Genomic DNA, 18,320 nt, shown 5'->3' on the forward strand with positions numbered 1-18,320 from the left:
CAAACTAGGGTTATTTTGTTATTATTAATATTTTTTGTGTGTGTGTGTGTGTGTGGGGGGGGGGGGAATAACCTAAATGTGTAATTTTTGGAGAGGAAAATACAATATCCAGATGAAACCCATGCAAGTACAGCGAGATCATACATACATACATACATACATACATACATACATACATACATACATACGTACATACATACATGTACCAGTGGGACAGCAACGTTCACCTATAATTTTATGTAATACAATTGTACAGCTTGAATATCCACCATTGCCTTTTCCTTATTATCATCTATATATATGTCTAGTGTCCGTGAGTCTCCGAAACACTGCCATCTGCTGGCAGAGAGTGAAACTACATCTCTTTCTCACACACGCACAAACACAGAAGGTAGCAGATTAGCTTTCGAAGCTTTGGCTTCGAGCCGGCTTACTAGTATTTGAATACTTTCCTAGTTATTTTTTTTTGCACATGACCTCTTTAAATTTTAAATGCTGTAAAGAATGTCAATTGGCCAAAATGTGTTATGTATACTAATAGAAGAGGTTTAAAATATAAATGATCTGTGTCTGTCTGTGTAAATTCTGTTAAAAAGAGAAAAGCATAGGTAATGCATGTAATACATTCCTTTAGAATAACATCACAGTTTAATATGCAAGATTAATATTAATGTGTCCAAACCCTGAAGTCCCTATGTGATATCTCTCAATCCCTTCAAATCTTTTCTTAGAATGAGCTAATTATGTGCCTGGTACTTTATAAAGATGCCATAGAGACACAGACTTGCACAGAATGAAAACACAATGAAATGGTTTGGATAAGACTTGTCTGAGCCTTAAAATGGATTCTCAATTGGTATTCTGTAAATTAATAGCTTGTGACCCTGCACACACACACACACACACACACACACACACAAATAACCACACACACACACACACACACACACACACACACAAATAACCACACACACACACAAATAACCACCCAGTGTAAGTTACATGCAAATCTGTGTAGATGGTATTAACCATTTATATACCCGGAATCTCAATCACTCTCTTTCATGAATGGATTGTATACTCATTCTGCACTCCTGGCACGAAGCAGCCTCATGATTTGCCAGCCAAATAATATTATTAATCATTGTAGTTCCAGCTGTATTATACAGAAATGCTATATCAGTGGTGTTTCTGTTGAGCACTAAACCTGTGAGAAGGAGAGTTAATGAACCTTTAAACCAAGTGCTTTGTGTTCTCTGAAACACATTTGTGCATTTGATGAAATCTCCCCCCGAGCACACAAGCAAGTGACTAATGCCAGGGAATGCAAATCATTTCGTGGTTGTCATGACACATACAGTACAGTCATCTCTAGCAAAGGGTTAAACTGAACCTTATTCTTAATGAGCTCTTTCTGATGCACAAATAGAGGCTAGGAAACATGTGACCCTTTGGAAGCTAGGGGTTAATATCTCCATCATCAGCACCAAACCCTCCTAGAGAGCATGGGAGGTCTGTTCATCTAGCAGTTGATCTGTATCACAGCATCACCTCTGAGATATAGGACAGTGTAAGAACCTAAAAATAGCCACACACACAAAAAAAGCAACCTTGAAGTCATCAGCAGTATGAAGGAGGGAAAGAAAAAAATCAGTAAGCCTTGTTTCCTCTACAGTCTGTGGACCTGTTACACGCTTGTGCGGAATTACATGCACAAGCTCGGAGTCTGCTTCTTCAGCATGTGAGCAGGAAATATTAGGTCTACATTGTGCTATAGAGCAGGGCGCCACCTGCCTTTTAATCCATATTATTCTCTGCAGGAGTGAGATCTAGAGGCAGAGAGGGGGAATAAAGATGAGAATTACTGTATGCAACCTGCATGCACGGGAACTGATGCTTCCAGGACCATGCCACTATTACCAAGTGACCAGATTCAAGTCCTGATACTGTCAGCTGCTTATTTTATGGATGCTCATCAAGGACTTTCTAATCCCTTTTCGCATGACTGATCCTGTTCTCCATTCTGCAAGGTTCCTCTAGGATCTTTACTTCACGCAGCTGGGAAATAACGGATCCCAAATATTGAGACTTCTGCATCAGGTAAGGGAGACTGTGTCCAAATAAGGGAAGGAGCTGCATGGAAGTGTTTCTCGTTGCCTCTGACAGATGAGAGCTGACATTTCTTATTTCCACATGAAAGATTGGGTAGTTGGGGAACCTCAAACTGATCACTCCTCTTTGAAGTACAGCTTCCATTTTTTTTTTTTTACCCCTTTTGTTTATTATTATTTATTTTGTATTTTCAAACCATGTAAAAGCGAATGAAAAGACTTGCTGGCTGATGCTGGGGCCAGGAAAGAACTGTTGGGAACGGTGTTTAACAGGACTACACACTGGCTCTCTGGAAAATCTTGTTTGAGAGAAGTATTTACTACCGCTCTGTACTTTGCAAAGCAGCTTCACAGAGATCACAAGGCTGCAAATGCAAACTAGTAATGGAGGAGGCTGATATTTAATTCAGTGAACCTGTGGCACTGTAAATGTAGGGACTTGAAGGAATATATATATATATATATATATATATATATATATATATATATATATATATCATTACAAAATGAAAGCAGTGTGCTGTTCTTTCGGATTAGCCTGTGCTACTAAACAGTTTTGCCCTCTTAAAGATTCAATAGAATGAGCACAGCTCTGTGGGTAACTTTTCAGCAGTCTCCCAGTGCTGAGCCTATTAGCATGCAGTGTCAGATGTGTTGTGTGTTTAATGATTGCATTGTAGCTCACATCTTTCTGTTGTTTTACAGCACTGGGGCTGCCAGGGAGAGATCAACAGACTTTCAGCTACAATCATCTCTTCTACATCTCCGGAAATCTGGGTACCATTTCCAGCGGCGAATAGGGGGGCAAAGATCCTGTTTTGGATTTGATTAAATTAACCTGGCAAGCAATGTGTAGACCCAGGACAGCAGAATATTGAGCACCGGAGGTGTGGCACCTCTGCCATCCACTTTTCTCTTGCTGATTTCTCTTCCATGATTACTTCTGGCTGATTTTTTTTTTCCCTGACAAAGAGAGGAATAAAGGCAGGTATCTGAAAAGGATTCTGCAAGTGATGCCTACCCTATACTTAAGGTAAGATTATTATTCCATTTAATTCTGACTACCAGTTGATTGCGTTGGAGAGAAGTTTCCATCTGTGTATGCCTAGCCTGTTGCTGATCACAATCACACTGTGATTTACTATTGAGATTTGCTTTGCAATCACTGTAATCTGTAATCTTATTTTCTATGTCTTGAAAAGCCAAATAGCATGTGATCTCCAAAGATAAATAAGTGCTGTGCTGAATAATATTGCTGATTTTTGTATAAAATGACAAAAGAGAAGCTAATCCTGAGGTTTAGCTGCAAAGTGTATGAGAGAGTTAACACAGGAGCAAGAGCCTAGCACTACAGCAAGTAAGTGATCTCATAATATGTGATCCATTATGTAACTAAGGGCCTGTATGGTATAGCAACTTCCTGCCAGAAACACGCTTCATTGAGACAGGATTACTTGTAGGTTTTTGGTTTGGATTCTATGATTGATAAAGGATTTGCCTAGAATGAGAACACAATGTGTAAAAAAAGCCTCCGTTTTGTTATGAGTATTACTAGGCATTTAATAATATTTTTGTCATGTTTAGAAGATAACGCTATGGAAATCATTGGTTGTTTCAATCACTGGCACCCCATGTTAAGTCATTTTGATAAAATAGCTCCATATGAATCTATGATAAATGTTCACACAAATGATAAACTGCAGTAGTGAAGGGGAAGACCACATCTTTTACAAAGTAATGTTTGCTCATGACTTTGTATAGTTATTAGTAAGGCAAGTATTTTGTTGTGTTCAGCTATATATATCTACGCACATGTTACAATATGACTACTATTACCATTGAAATGCTATTGATGAGGATGTTTATAATGTACAATGCCATTGTTATATACACCAATCTCCATTTCCCCCCATAAACATCCATGTTATAGTAAGACACTAGTGATGGCATTTTGAGAAGGCAGTGAGATGTGGGAGTCACTAAATTCTAATTAACTGATGTTCCCAACTATAATTAAGACTGTGAAGTATTTCTTCTCCCCCCTCCTCTTCTCCTGCCATTGCTCCAACAGTTGCTGCATGTGACTACATCTGTAGTCCTCAGATGTCATGCATGATGTCACCAAGAGCCGTCAAAGCAGAATACTTAGACTTTTTGTGTAAGCCAACCCCATTTTAAATGTATAATTCGACTGGTAAATTCCTGTTCTGTGGCATTTAAAAGAGGTTTATTTACTCGACATAAAAATACCATGAGTGCTGTGCAGGTTGAATAAATCACACATGCTGTGAAGTATGTTGTACGGATGGTATCTTCTAAACCTATTAAATTGATCGCTGTGCTGGACAGTTACAATCTCTGCTTTGGTTTTATTATTCACATTAAACCACATATAGTTCTTTTGTGCCATAGAGACTTCAGCTATAGAAGATACGCAGTGGTGGAACTTGTAGGTGGTGAGCCCAGGTGCAAAAATATAATTTGGGTACCCCTCTTGCACCCTAACCCAGGTTCACAATATGCAACTTGACAGAGGCAATGAGAGGAACAGTGTAATAGGGAGCAGCAGTGGGCCCCTTAGGCCTCAGGGGCCCCCGGTGCTCTGATCCTGCTGCACCAATGGTAGTTCCGCCTCTGAGGATTAGGCCATAAATGAATAGAGTTGCCTATATACTGCCTTCTTATCTTCATGAGTTGTCTATAAGCTGTAGTTGCATTTTTTCCCTGCTTTAAGTAATAGCATAGTAATTAGTTATGTATATGCACATTTTAAAGTGTCAAGAAACCCATTCACTGTTTTAAAAAATGTCAGACTGTACTGTAGATGTTAGGAAAGTCTGCTTCACGTCATAATGTTATGTTCCAAAACGAAGATGTGCAGTACGTTTATGTCAAGTGAAAACTCAGTGTCTCTATTATACATTCTATAGGAAAAAGGAAGAGCATTATTACAATATTTGCAGACATTGGCTTAGTGTCAAGTCATTGAATGAACATTTGTCCAACTAGCTATATAATCTATATGGGGCTCTTCCTGCATTCACATAAACATTGCATTGTCATCGGGAGAGATAGTAATATTTCTTTTGGGTGATATCATGTGTCTTGCTTGAATCAGGTGTCTCCATAACAGAGACAACTGGTTCACGTTCACCGACAAGGTGATGACGTTATCAGTGTACTTAAAGCTTTTGTGAAATTATCCACAATTCATTTTGAAAGATTCAATGTTAGGGAGGTATTTATCAAGCTCAGAGACAGATACAATTGTAACAGAGAAGTACTAGCCAATTAGCTTCTGCCTTATATTTGTTACATACAGGGTATGTTTGAAAAATGACAGGAGCGGATTTGCTTATACTTTATCTGTCACAGTTTTATCTCTCTTCAAGTTTTGATAAATACCCCCTAATAGCCTCTTAATAAATGTTCTATTGGTCTATAAAATCTAATAGAAACTGACCACAACACTGAACATTTAATTGTTCTTGATTTGTTTCCTAATGAGAGCTATCCAATCAAACATGGTCCCTCCAAAGGCTGCAGACATTGTTGCAATCCAAAAAGAATGCCACAATATGGAGTTATACTGTATTCTATGCCAGATCTAAATAATTATAACCTTGATACCTTAGCATGTCTGTGATAAGACAAAATGTTGTCATTAAAGGTGTTTCTAGTGTTCTTTATGCTCAAAATACTAAAATATGTTTATTTTAATAGAGACACTTGGTCTTGTTGAACATTAAGCTACAGTGCAAAAATTAAAAATATCAGTGGTTGTTCTTTTCCCAACTTAAAGAAACAGAATGACAACTATGCAGAGCAGCAGTATCAACAGAGCGTGTCTTGTTCCAGAATCCTCTCTTGATTGAATCAACATTGATGAACAAAATGGATACCATAGAGATAAGATTTGGCCCTGAAGGGTAGTCCTGAGGCACTGTCCGCCTCATGGGTCCTTTAAACTTTAAATGTCCATTCTTTCCAAATATTCTAGTGCTGTATTTTTGTACAATGTATGTCAGCTGGAAGAACTGAAGGTTTAAAGTCTGATCAAAAATATTATGTATCCTACAAACCTGTTTAAATACTGCCCAATGTAAAAAAAAAAAATATATGCACAGAGGCGGAACTACCATTGGTGCAGCAGGTGGTCCCTGAAGACTAAAGAACAATTACTGCCCCTGACACCCTCTACCTGTCATCCACTCTATTTCCCTGTCACACTCTGCCTCCCCCTGCCTTACACTGTCAATCTCTGCCTGTCACCTACTGCCATGTTGCTTATTGTGACACTTTTGCACCTGGGCACACCACCCACAAGTTCTGCCACTGTGTCTGTGTAGATATATATATGAAAATGGAGGAGGCGCACACCATAAGCATGTATAGTATAACAATTTACTAAAAAGGTAAAAGCTCACATACACTTAGGTTTTAAATTATTCATATGATGTCATCATCACCAGCGTGTTTATATCAGCAATCAATCAGGTACACATCCGCTATATCTGAGTCGAACTGTGGGGCAGCTTCAGGGTGTTTCCACGGCTTGCCAACCAGACCAATCAGCCAGACTTCCAGCGTCACTGCAGGTACACCATCAACGCGTTTCATTGCGTGTGGACTTCATCAGGAGGTGTGTCTTAGAGCGTCATAGGTGAATATAAGTAACTGACTTCAACTACAATCAGCTGTGACCTATAATTGCTATTAAGCTAATATCACGATCACTACGCTATTGCGTTTCCGCTTGTTTCAGCCACTATTGTTTAAACATCAAAGCATTTAACTACACAATACATTGCATAAAAAGTATGATCTAAATTTATCTAAAATACACATTAAACTAGTTAACACATAACACGGGTTATTACATATACTATATGTTACGAAATTTAATACAAATACATGATTGCAAAAAAACATTTAAAACATATGTAAATAATACAGGATTTTTTTAATATATATATATATATATATATATATATATATATATAAACACAGGAAGGACCGCGGCACTGGGGTCTAAAATAATGGAGACTAACGCTTGCCTTTGCAGGTTAACGTTTCAGCCTTTATTCAGGCTTTTGTCAAAACAGCATACAGTATGTTACTGTCTACATCCTTGCTGGCGGGTCGCCAGAACGTACGCGCTGGCGACCCGCCAGCAGCCTCGCCAGCAAGGAGATTGAGACGCACAGGGAGACGGACAGGGTTAGGGGGGGCTAGGGGGGGTGCGGGCAGGCGGCGGGGACCCCGGGTTACCGCCGGCAAGCCGGCGGGGACCCGGGGGAACGGATCGAAGCGCCGTCGGAAGGGGACGCGTGCGCCGCTCGTGCGCGCGCGTCCCCTTCTCACCATCGCCATGGCGCTGGCGGGGGATGGTGGCTGGCGACGCCAGCGCCATCCCCTGCAAAGATGGGACCTGACCCATCTGTACATGTATGCTGTTTTGACTAAAGCCTGAATAAAGGCTGAAACGTTAACCTGCAAAGGCAAGCGTTAGTCTCCATTATTTTAGACCCCAGTGCCGCGGTCCTTCCTGTGTTTGTTCATTGACCCAGCTGCTGCAGGGTTTTTACTGAAGGCATGGGGCACAAAGAATCTGCTGGAGCTGAGTGCCGGCTACCCCGACTATCTGTATATATATATATATATATATATATATAAATACTTCCAAAGCGGTATTATCATTAAAATGTAGTAAACTATGAAAGTATTAGACAGATCTTATCCTCTACGCTACACTGATTAGTTTAATCAATGCGCTTATAGTACCTTAAAGAAAAAACTCTCAGAGAAAAAAGAGAGAGAAGAAAATATAAATGAGGAGACCGCAAACCCTAAGAGAAGAGGCTGCACTGCACTGAAAAGGCAATTTTCTACAGACCGCATTAGAACTGAGGACCCTTTGCGCACTGGAACATTGGTTGTGTGTGTATATATATATATATAAAATTAGGGAGGGAGTCTGGCGCTACTTCAAAAATTACAAGGTGCCGTTACTTGCCCGGGTGCTCACCCAAGGGAAACCTCAATAGTATAGCAGCAAATGCAGAGGCATCACTCTGGGAACTTGTGCAAAATGTAATTTATTGTGGTCTACGTCGTTTCAGGACGAGACCTGTCTTCAGGACACTTGACTTCCTTTGCTGCTCTCTCTCTTTCTCTCTCTCTCTCTCCCCCTCTCTCTCTCTCTCTCTCTCCCTCCCTCTCTTTATCATATATATATATATCTTGGGAGCAGTATACTGTGTGTGTGTGTTTGTGTGTGTGTATATATATATATATATATATATGTATATATATATATATATATATATATATATATATATATATATATGTATATACAAAGTAGTACCCGCACTCGCACCTACCGGTAGTCAGCCTAAGGGGTGCCCAAATGGTCACAACGCAGTGTGCCAATTATGGTCAGTGGATACTTGGACTATATATATATATATATATATATATATACATATATAGACATGTGTGGTTTTGCACTCCATGTAACATGCTGTATCTGCGGCCAGTGCCCTCACAGTGATAAGTATAGGGATACGATGGTGCAGCACTCGTAGCCAATAATTCAGTCCTTGAAGCTCAGCTAGTTAACAACGTTTCAATTTATGAAAAATTTTCGTCAGGTTACAAACAATGACACAAAAGAACATATCTTTATAGTTATAAGACACCCGGAGAGTGAAGCTGAGACGCTCTGGGCTCACCTGCCGCTCAAGAAAAACGTTTTTCTTGTGCGGCGGGTACTCAGTATACTGCTCCCAAGATCAGTGATTTATTTAATTAAATGTTATATAACAATACAGTTACTACATATTTGTCCACAAGTTTAAAGAGTGAATTGAAAATTAAACCTGTTGAATGTATGCTTCAGGAGGGGGAGATGTACTAAGGTGTAGAGAGATAATGTACCAGCCACTCAGCTCCTAACTGCCATGTTACTGTTTGTGTTTTGAAAGTGACAGGGGCTGTTTGGCTGGAATTTTCACTCTCTCTCCACTTTATCACTCTCAAAGGCTTAGTACATCATCCCATAGAGAGGTGGTTGAAAGTTGTATCCTGTTCACTAGGATTTACACAGCTTTTTTTTTTTTTTTCAAATCCTTTGAGCAGTTGAAAAGGTTTAAAAGTTGTTGTTTTTTAAAAAGTAGCATAAAACGACACAAAAATCAAGGAGTTTGAATACATGCCAGATTAATGTAGAACATCTTTTTGCTGAAAATCTCATCTTTTCTATCATTTTTTATGTTAGTAAAAATATGCAAAATAACTATATGAAACATTTTAAATATGAATTATTTAAAATTAATTATTTAAATATTACAAAATATTTTACCAATGGCGATTATCTATAATTTTATCCAATATCAATTAGTACTTGTTTAGGGTGTAGGCTGATTTCCTCATTTTTCTATACACAGCATGGCTATTATAAACCCAAATTAAAACACAAGTGCTTCTTCCAATTGAATTATGCCGTAATCGGAAGTGCATATAGCTGCACTAAGTGGAAGTTGGGTGTGATAATCACATTCATTTAAACTGCAGTAAAACTTATTATTTTACAACATTTGTAATTAATTGAATATGTCTTGAAAAGAGCCTCACATTACTGCTCTGTGCTGTTGAGGGATAATACTCCTTTCAATTATTAAGTTTATGGGGTAGATTAACAAAAGTGGGGGTTTCTGGAAATGTAGATGTTGCCCCTATAAGCTAATAAGATTCTACTTCTTTAACTAGCACCTTATAAAAGATAATAGCTAGACTCAGGTTGCTATGGGCAACATCACCCCCACTTTAGTAAATATACTTCAGGGTTAGGCTGCATATAGGGTGTGTAAGGGGAGTAGAGGGGATGGTTAGAACTATGGATGTAGCCAGCATCATCTAGCAGGTGCGACATGAGTGGTGTAATGCATGCGCACATGGCGCTGAACGTGTGTGTGTCAAAGTCGCGCATGTGACTTAATAAAAATACATTTACTGGCAAGTCGCGTTGCATCAAATGAGCACAAGCGGCCGCGATGTAGCTACAGTCATTGGTGTAATAATAGCTCCACAGACCCTGCAGTGGCAGGAGGCGCTGAGTGAGGGTGCTGGGAGTCTGCAGGACTATCACTGCACTGCCGCTGGGACCTGCCTTTCCTCCCCCCCCCCCCCGCACTCTTGCCACCACTGTCAACCGCAGATCTACTTGTCTGCATCGGTCCGGACACTCTAATAAAAAATGACCTTCACAAAATGTCCGCTCCCTTACAGGAGACATTTTAATTACAGTCTGCTGTTAGGGGCTGCCATTTTGTGAAGGTCAATATTCATTTGGAGCTAGTCCTGGAGAAGCACCGGGACCGCCGACAAGTAAAACTGCCGGTCCCTGTCACAGACCTGGGGGGGTGTAAGGCAGGGCTGGGGGGCAAAATTCCAGGAAGGGGGGGGGGGTTGGTGCAATGGGCGAGATTCCACCAGGCGTTGACTTTGTAGTTATGCCACTGACCACACTGAGTGTGGGGTCGGGTTTCTGTTCATTGAGTTGACACTGTTGGTCTTCTGAGCACCGGTATCCTAAGCGCTGGGATGCTGAAACCATCCTGCCTATAGGTATACCTTTGAAAAGCCTTCTTTCCTCATGCTATTTACAAATAATTCAGCATAAGCTCTAATACAATGGACTGTCCCAAATGTAATGTTACATTTTCTTATACAATGTGGCAAGCTCCAGTTCAAGGTCAGATAACCGAAAGTTATTTACTTTGTGTTGTCAGGAAAATAACATTGGCTTTCAGCCTGACTTGTTTACTCAAAGGGAGTTAATATTACCAAGATGTGATTTGTTCATTCTCAAATTGCTGTAGATACAGATTTGTATCTCCATGGCTAACACTCCCTTTAGAAATGTCTCTTAAGCTGAAAATGATCTAGACATTCTTACATGCTTTTGTATTCTTAGGTTTGTTATTCTATTATGCCATGCTCAAGTGTGCAAGGCAATATTCTGAGTGTTTCCAGAGCGGAAAGCAGAAAAATCTTCCATTCATTTCCTAGGGTCTACTTAGAGGTCAAGCTTGGCATAATGCTCTGTACTCCCCCCCAACTATATATGTAACTGTACCAAGGAAAAGGTTGGTGAAAGTAAATGCTGGGTGTGGAGAACAGAAAGGCTAACCGATGTTCAAAGCTTATAAACCTTTATTTGAGAAAAAGTACTGTAACAGTTCAGAAGCTGTATTGCCATGTCTGTCACCCACTGGAGAAAGAGTCCCTTCTTATGTCAGGGTCTTTGATTGATAGTGTGCAAAATGAACCATTGCTACAATGTAGTACAACAGAAGATGTAGTCATTGCTTTGTTATTTGCAAACAGCTCCAAGCCTGCCCAAGTATATATAAGGCCATATGCATACCTATAGTGGGTCTCATTGCTAAGGGTTCCAGAGACTTAGGGTACCCAGACCCAGATTATATAGTTACATACTAAGTTCCCATACTACATACTAAGCAATTGGGTCCGGCCCGTTGCCCAGCCTGAATAGAGTGACATTCCATTTTCAGTAGAGGTTTGTAGATTATGTCGGTAAGGGGGCACGGTAATGTAGCATCTGAACTGGGTAGTGTTCAGTGCCCCCCAGTTCAGATAATGCCACATTACAATACCACCCTAATGTGACCTGCTCATTTATAATGTCATATAATATGAAGTGGAGGGTATTATAATGTTACATATCACAAACCGAGATATTGCAAAGAGGCACAATATGAAGTGGAGGCACTATAGTTAAGCATAATATGAACTGAAGGCATTTATTATGACATGATTTGAACTGGAGGGCACAATATGAAATAAAGGCATAGTGTGGCAAACAATATGGGACACTTATTTGGCATAATATGATGTGTGGTCACTATGGGCAAGATGTACTAAGCTTTGGAGAGATAAAGTACAATCAGTGTACTGTAGCTCCTAACTGAACTGTCATGTTACAGTCTGAGGGCGGGATGTTCTAACATCCGCTGCCCATTTTCGCCCCCCCCCCCCCCCCCTTCGCTGGCCACCACATTCTTTATAATTGCATATGCTCTAACATATGCGACAATTAACGCGCAAGGGACACCTCTTGCGACAAGAGCTGCTTGCGATGCGGTGCCGGCACTGAACTCCGTCGGGAGTCCATCTGCGCATGCGGGGGGGGGGGGGGGCATGCTGGGAGCAGGAGGGATCAGTGACGGATCCCTCACAGTAGCGCAGCGGTAAGAAGCCCATAGGCTTCAACAAGGAATCACCAGCTTTTGCTGGCGATTCCTTCCGCAGCGCTGTTACTGCAGAGGGACATTGGAGCATACAGAAATGTGGTAAAAACCCTGATAACAGGGTTTTTACCGAATTTCTGCTTTAGAGAATCTCCCCCTGAGTGTAAAAAGATTACAGGAACTGAATTGTTATTTGTCTATCCCTCTCCACTTGATCACTCTCCAAGGTTTAGAACATCTGCCCTGGATGGGTACTGTGTCATATAATGTATACTAACAGCCCTACAGTTTTACAAAACGTCAACCAGGGCACCACTTCAGGTCATAAAATCTACTTGGACACTGGGCTTCCACCATCATTTCATATTGAAGAGGTGTCTCTGTAGAAGCATTGGGACAGGAGCCCCTTTAAAATATTCCTAGGATGCCCAGAAAGTTCTGGCTACTCCCCTGTTTGAAGCATATCTAATCTGACTGGGGAAGCTCAAACAGAGGCATTGGTTTTCACATTTACCTAATCACTATTCTCTCAGATGGGACCATGAATCTTTGCTGTCGGACTCAAACTCTCTCTGTATTTTCCTCTGAACTACTGGCAAACTCTTATCAACTTAAGCATGCGTTTCTATTTACTATATATTCATTTAGGGCTCACTGCCAAGAACTCAGCTGCACAAAGTTAAAAAGAAACACATAAAGATATTGATGCCTATAGAAATTCCTGACCCATGCACCAGGCTTTTGGAAAGGTTACATATGCCAAACATGTGGAGAATAACACAGTGAATGTGCAGCTTGCCCCGCATGTGATTAAAAGGGACAAGGTCCAGTCTCTTGGGTTTTAAGCTCAGTTTGCTATATCACTCTTAACATTTGAGATATGCATACTGTATGTCTCCACCCTGGGTTATGTGTCTTAAAAGTGACTTACAGCTATGTTATCACAAATGAAACAAAATCTGGTTATTGTTGAAAGAATGTAGTTGTTAAAAAAGATAGACTACGTTGATTCTGTTATGTAAAGTGCACTAGACAAGTAGAGTACTTCAAATGGAGAAAATAATTAGAATTGTATTATTTTTCATTAATTTGAAACCATGAGCCAGTTCAGTTATACCAAAAATCTAATGAAAAAATAGGACCTGTGAGTACTCTCAAACTGATCTCAAATCTTTGTGAAGAACCAAAATATAATTTTTTTGTTCCCCAGTGAAATGAATGAAAAATAAAATTCAATCATTGTCTCCATTTGAAGTACCTTCGTAGTCTAGTGCACTTTACTTAACAGAATCCACAAAGTTGTTTTTTTTATTTTAACAACTACCTTCTTCAACAATATGACAAAATTGTATTATATTCGTGACAACGTATCTGGTAGTCATATTTGAGACACATAACGCATTCATATACAGTATGCGTATCTCGAATACTAGAGCCAATTAAAAAAAAGCATGGCATATTCATGATCAATAGCATAAAATTAATCAAGAAAGACTCTTAAATCCCTGGCGACAGATTGAATGTTCCCCAGTATTATTATACATAGAGATTGCAATATTAAGCAATTACCTGATCCTGGCTGAAGTATTGCATTATGTTTGGCCAGCAATGAGGTAGGGTGACCCAGACTCCCACTTAAAATCTATCTGTGGGATTATTAGGTCTGTCCAAGCAGGATTCAAATACTACATATATCCTGTTTTTGCCATACAGCCCCTCAGTAGCCCCCCAGAGAACCAGGTGCAGAATCTTTTTAGCTTAAAATGTGTATGTTACTGTATTTTCATAATTAAAACACCTGGGAGTGACAGAACTCCATTGCTAGCATACACTCCTCAGTGAGGTGTGTGAGTCAGAATCTGTGCAATTAGCCACATCTTTTCCTTACACCAAGTTCTGTTCATCTGTTTCTTTGTATGTGTATAAAACCAATTCCTGTGTGGTCAATGTCTCTAACCAGCATGTACACTGTGAGCAGCTTTTGCTGCATCTGCGATGAGACCAAGGTTCTGATTCAGAGATGTACAGAAATGCCTTCACAGCTGCTGATTCAGTATGCAGTCGATGTGCATAACCATGCAAACGTCACAGCTGCCTGGATTTGTATTAAGATTCTTACTGGAGGCAGCTCAGATCGACCATTTTTGTATAAAGACGCAACCTTCGGCCTTAGAAGGCTTCTGAAATGTGTGAATCTCTTGGCCTCCAGGAGAGTAGCCAAGTATGCATTCACTGATAATGTGCAAATAGTGATGTGCAAAACTGCAGTTATTCTCTCCAGAACAATAGGACTGCATTGAAACGCATCTACACATTTGTAAATTAAAATCTGCCATTTTCCCTATTTCACCAGAGTTTTACTCTGATCTACCCAAGCAGTGGTGCCTTCTCCTTAGCATAAATAGGTTAAGTTCTTAAGTACAGTAAATTCTTGACCTGAAGATTACATACAGGTTGAATATCCCTTATCCAAAATGCTCGGGACCAGAAGAATTTTGAATAACGGAATTATTCCATATTTCAGAATATTTTTATATTTCAATGATGTATCTTGAGGTATCTTGCATTTATGTTGTACAAACACACCAACCACATGAAATACACACAAATATATTTTATTTGTGCATTAAACAAGGTTTCAAAACATGAAACAAAGTTTGTGTACTATCTCAGGCACTGACTTTGAATGCTAAGCAATCATTTTCTTGCACATACTTTATTTAGTGCCAGTTACATATCATGGCTCCAGTAGTGCTAGTTACAAATGTCCCCAGTTGTGCTTTTACTCTGCTGTGTAACCCATGTTCACCGCAATAAGATGAGACTGGCATGTGCAAGTCTACAGCTGTGTCCTCATACACTGTTCATCTTTATGCCATACCTCACAATAATTCTTTCTTTCATTTTTGCTTTTAGTCACAGATGAAGTAAAAAGCCACTCATTGTGTACTACAGGTGCTAGGCTGTATGTTAGCTGCACAGGGATTGATTTTACATCTGTGACCAGTGGCGTAAGTTCGCCCTAGTTGCCCGGAGGCAAGATAAATATTGGTGCCCCCCCCCACACGCACACACACAGCACCTTATATAAATATACGTATGCATGTGTGTAAGTATGTATGTTATGTGAGTGTGATGTCTATGGGCCTACTATATATATAAGTATATTGCTTTCAATGAACTGATTTAAATTTGCAGGGGAGGAGAGGTGCCCCATTGGGAGCAGGAGCCCGGTGGCAGATGACTCCATTGCCTCCCAGAGTTACGCCTCTGTCTGTGACATACAAAGTCACAGGTGAATCACAACGGAAGTTCCAGTGAGCTAAATGCTGGCTTCTTGCATCAGACCCTTTTTTACACATTCAGTCATTGTTACACACAGATGTACAAATGTTGCAAACCTAGTGTACACTAGTAATATGGTTTTTATGTTTTAGTTCTCTACTTTTCACAATAGGCCCTTGAGCATTTTCAGGTTTTATGCCCTTAATCCAGCCCTACTACAGGTAATGATATCAGATTGCCTGGTACTTATTCACTCTACACTTGATCACTATTTGAGGCTTATGGTGTGTACACACGGCAGGATATGCCGTGAGATGCGAGTCCTAATGCGATCAGATCGCATCAGGACTTACATCTCACGGCATGCTAGAGGGGCACAATTTACACTACTGTATATAGTGCAGATCTGCACTATATAGTGTTGCCTGCCCTCTCCATCTGGATGCCTATTTGCGCTCACACGGGAGCGAGCATCCACAGCGCATCGGGCTCGCAAGCCCTAAAAAAGCATGTGATTTGCATGCGATTTGGATTCCGATGTTCCTTATATCGGGAACATCGGTAGCCAAATCTTACCGTGTGTACACACCATTAGTGCATCTGGCCCCTTGAGGGAAAAGGATGCTTGTTATGGCAATTATAACTGTTCCTGGCTGAGAGGGACTAACTGGTGTGACTGAAGACATAGTAGAAATGTTAACTTCATATTCACTGATTTAGCATAGACCTCTCCCTACTAGTTATAATCAGACGTGTCACTAGCTACTGACACCCAATGTGGTTGTAGATAATAAATAGGGCAACATGGGAAAGGGGTGTGGTCTTGTTTAGAGGGTGTGGCCTTACTGCCCAACTCCAGTTTGTGTCACTGGGGGGTCTGGGAGATGCAGGCTGTCCCAGAGACAGTGTAGGCTACAGTGCCTGGTCCTACCTGCACAAAAGGGCAGGAGATGGGTGCTGAATATTATGTTAAAATGCAGCACTCAGCTCCTGTCATTTAGCCAGAGCTAGCATTTTGATGTTACCACTCAGCAGGTGACACCCAGCTGTGTCTCACACCCAGGGCCGGTGCTAGTAACCACAATGCCCCAGGCAGGGGGAGCGCTCCAACGCTAACCCGCCCCCCACTTGCCACTCACCCGCCGGGGGGGGGGGGGCTGGGTGATGCGTCCACCGCCGCTGCCGGGTCACTCCAGGGGGGGAGATTCTCCTGGGCGGCAATTGACAGTGGGGGCTCAGGAAGCACTGCTCTGCTATGATGGTGCTTGTGCTGATAGTGAGACAGCGCAAGTTCAGTGTCCGCACGCGCTGTGTGTCCGATGGCACCATCATAACACAGCAACGCTTCCTGATCCCCCGCTGTCAATCACCGCCCGGGAGAGTTCCTGCTGTACGGTAGGGGTGGGGTAGTGGTGCGGGTGCGGGCGCTGCTGCAGCTCACCTCACCTGGGTCCAGGGTGGGAAGGTGACCTGCTCTGTCCCAAGTGCCGCCCTCCATGGCCGGCGCCCTAGGCAAATGCCTAGAGCTGCCTAGTGGTGGCGCCGGCCCTGCTCACACCCCTCTTGTGACGCCACTGGTTGTCTAGTGTTTTATTTAAAAATTTACAGACACTTTTTTGGGGTCAGTGTGAAAACACTACAGTTAACAAATTGAAGGGTTTTTGTACCATATAATCTGGCTTTACCTATTATTATCTACCACTTTGTAAATTCTAATAAATTGCATTGCCCCATTGATTATATCAGTTTTTGTAAAAGAGGTAAAGGAGTAGATCATGGGTCCTCAAACTGCAGCCCTCCAGATGTTGTGAAACTACAAATCCCAGCATGCCTTGCCACAGTTTTAACACTCCCTTATAACAAAACTGTGGCAAGGCATGTTGGGATTTGTAGTTTCACAACATCTGGAGGGCCGCAGTTTGAGGACCCATGGAGTAGATTAATCAAACCCTATATAAGGATAAGGGAGGGAGGGAGAGTACCATCCAAACAACCCCTAACTGTCATTATAAAGGAAACGTAGAATGTATAAACTGTTAAAAAATATTCATCACCATTTCATATCAAACTGTTAATTGAATGAACAAATAGAACACGTGCAAAAATAATGCTAAATAGCTTGAAGCAGTAAATAATATATACAGGTACACATTGTATATTTTACTACCACATCACCTTTGTTGTTACCAGAGTTCCCTGTAACTTGATTGATTGACTTATTAAATATTTATATATATCCAAGCAATAATAAACTGCACAATAGACTCTTACGGCTATCCTAGATTAAAATATTACCTTTTTTGTTTCCATCACTGGTTAAATAAACAACCTCAAGCTTGTGTGCGCATCTTTGCTGTTCTCTTTTCCTAGAGCTACTATATACCTTTATGGGGCCCAGGCATAACAGTAATTTGACCTATTGTTATGTATTCTTCAGACCGGTGTGTACTGTTTAATTGAAGCTTACAAGAGACATTTTAGTAGCTTGAAAAAACACAATACATTTTTCACAAAATCCACATTTTCAAACATTGATACTCTCAAATGCAGGTAAATGAGTGACAAAGCAATCAATGCATGGTAAGAAATGAAATGACACCGTAGGCCAATTAGTATGTAATGTATCAAGTATTCTCAGTTCTTTATTAAA

General features: G+C 40.7%; 1 protein-coding gene across 4 annotated transcripts in view; it reads left to right on the plus strand.

Annotated features, from left to right (window-relative positions):
- The first annotated feature begins 1,440 nt into the window (after nucleotides 1-1,440).
- KCND3 (potassium voltage-gated channel subfamily D member 3) overlaps nucleotides 1,441-18,320 on the plus strand; it is a 376,459-nt gene continuing 359,579 nt past the window's right edge. Inside the window, exons 1-2 of one of the 4 annotated variants that reach the window (XM_083172800.1) lie at nucleotides 1,441-2,100; nucleotides 2,817-3,144. The gene's annotated coding sequence lies outside the window, so the exon portion shown is untranslated. The other 3 variants (XM_083172799.1, XM_083172797.1, XM_083172798.1) reach the window with 3 other exon arrangements.

This window comes from Crinia signifera, chromosome 2 (genome assembly GCF_055691185.1).
Source record: "Crinia signifera chromosome 2, ASM5569118v1, whole genome shotgun sequence".
Lineage (NCBI taxonomy): Eukaryota > Metazoa > Chordata > Amphibia > Anura > Myobatrachidae > Crinia > Crinia signifera.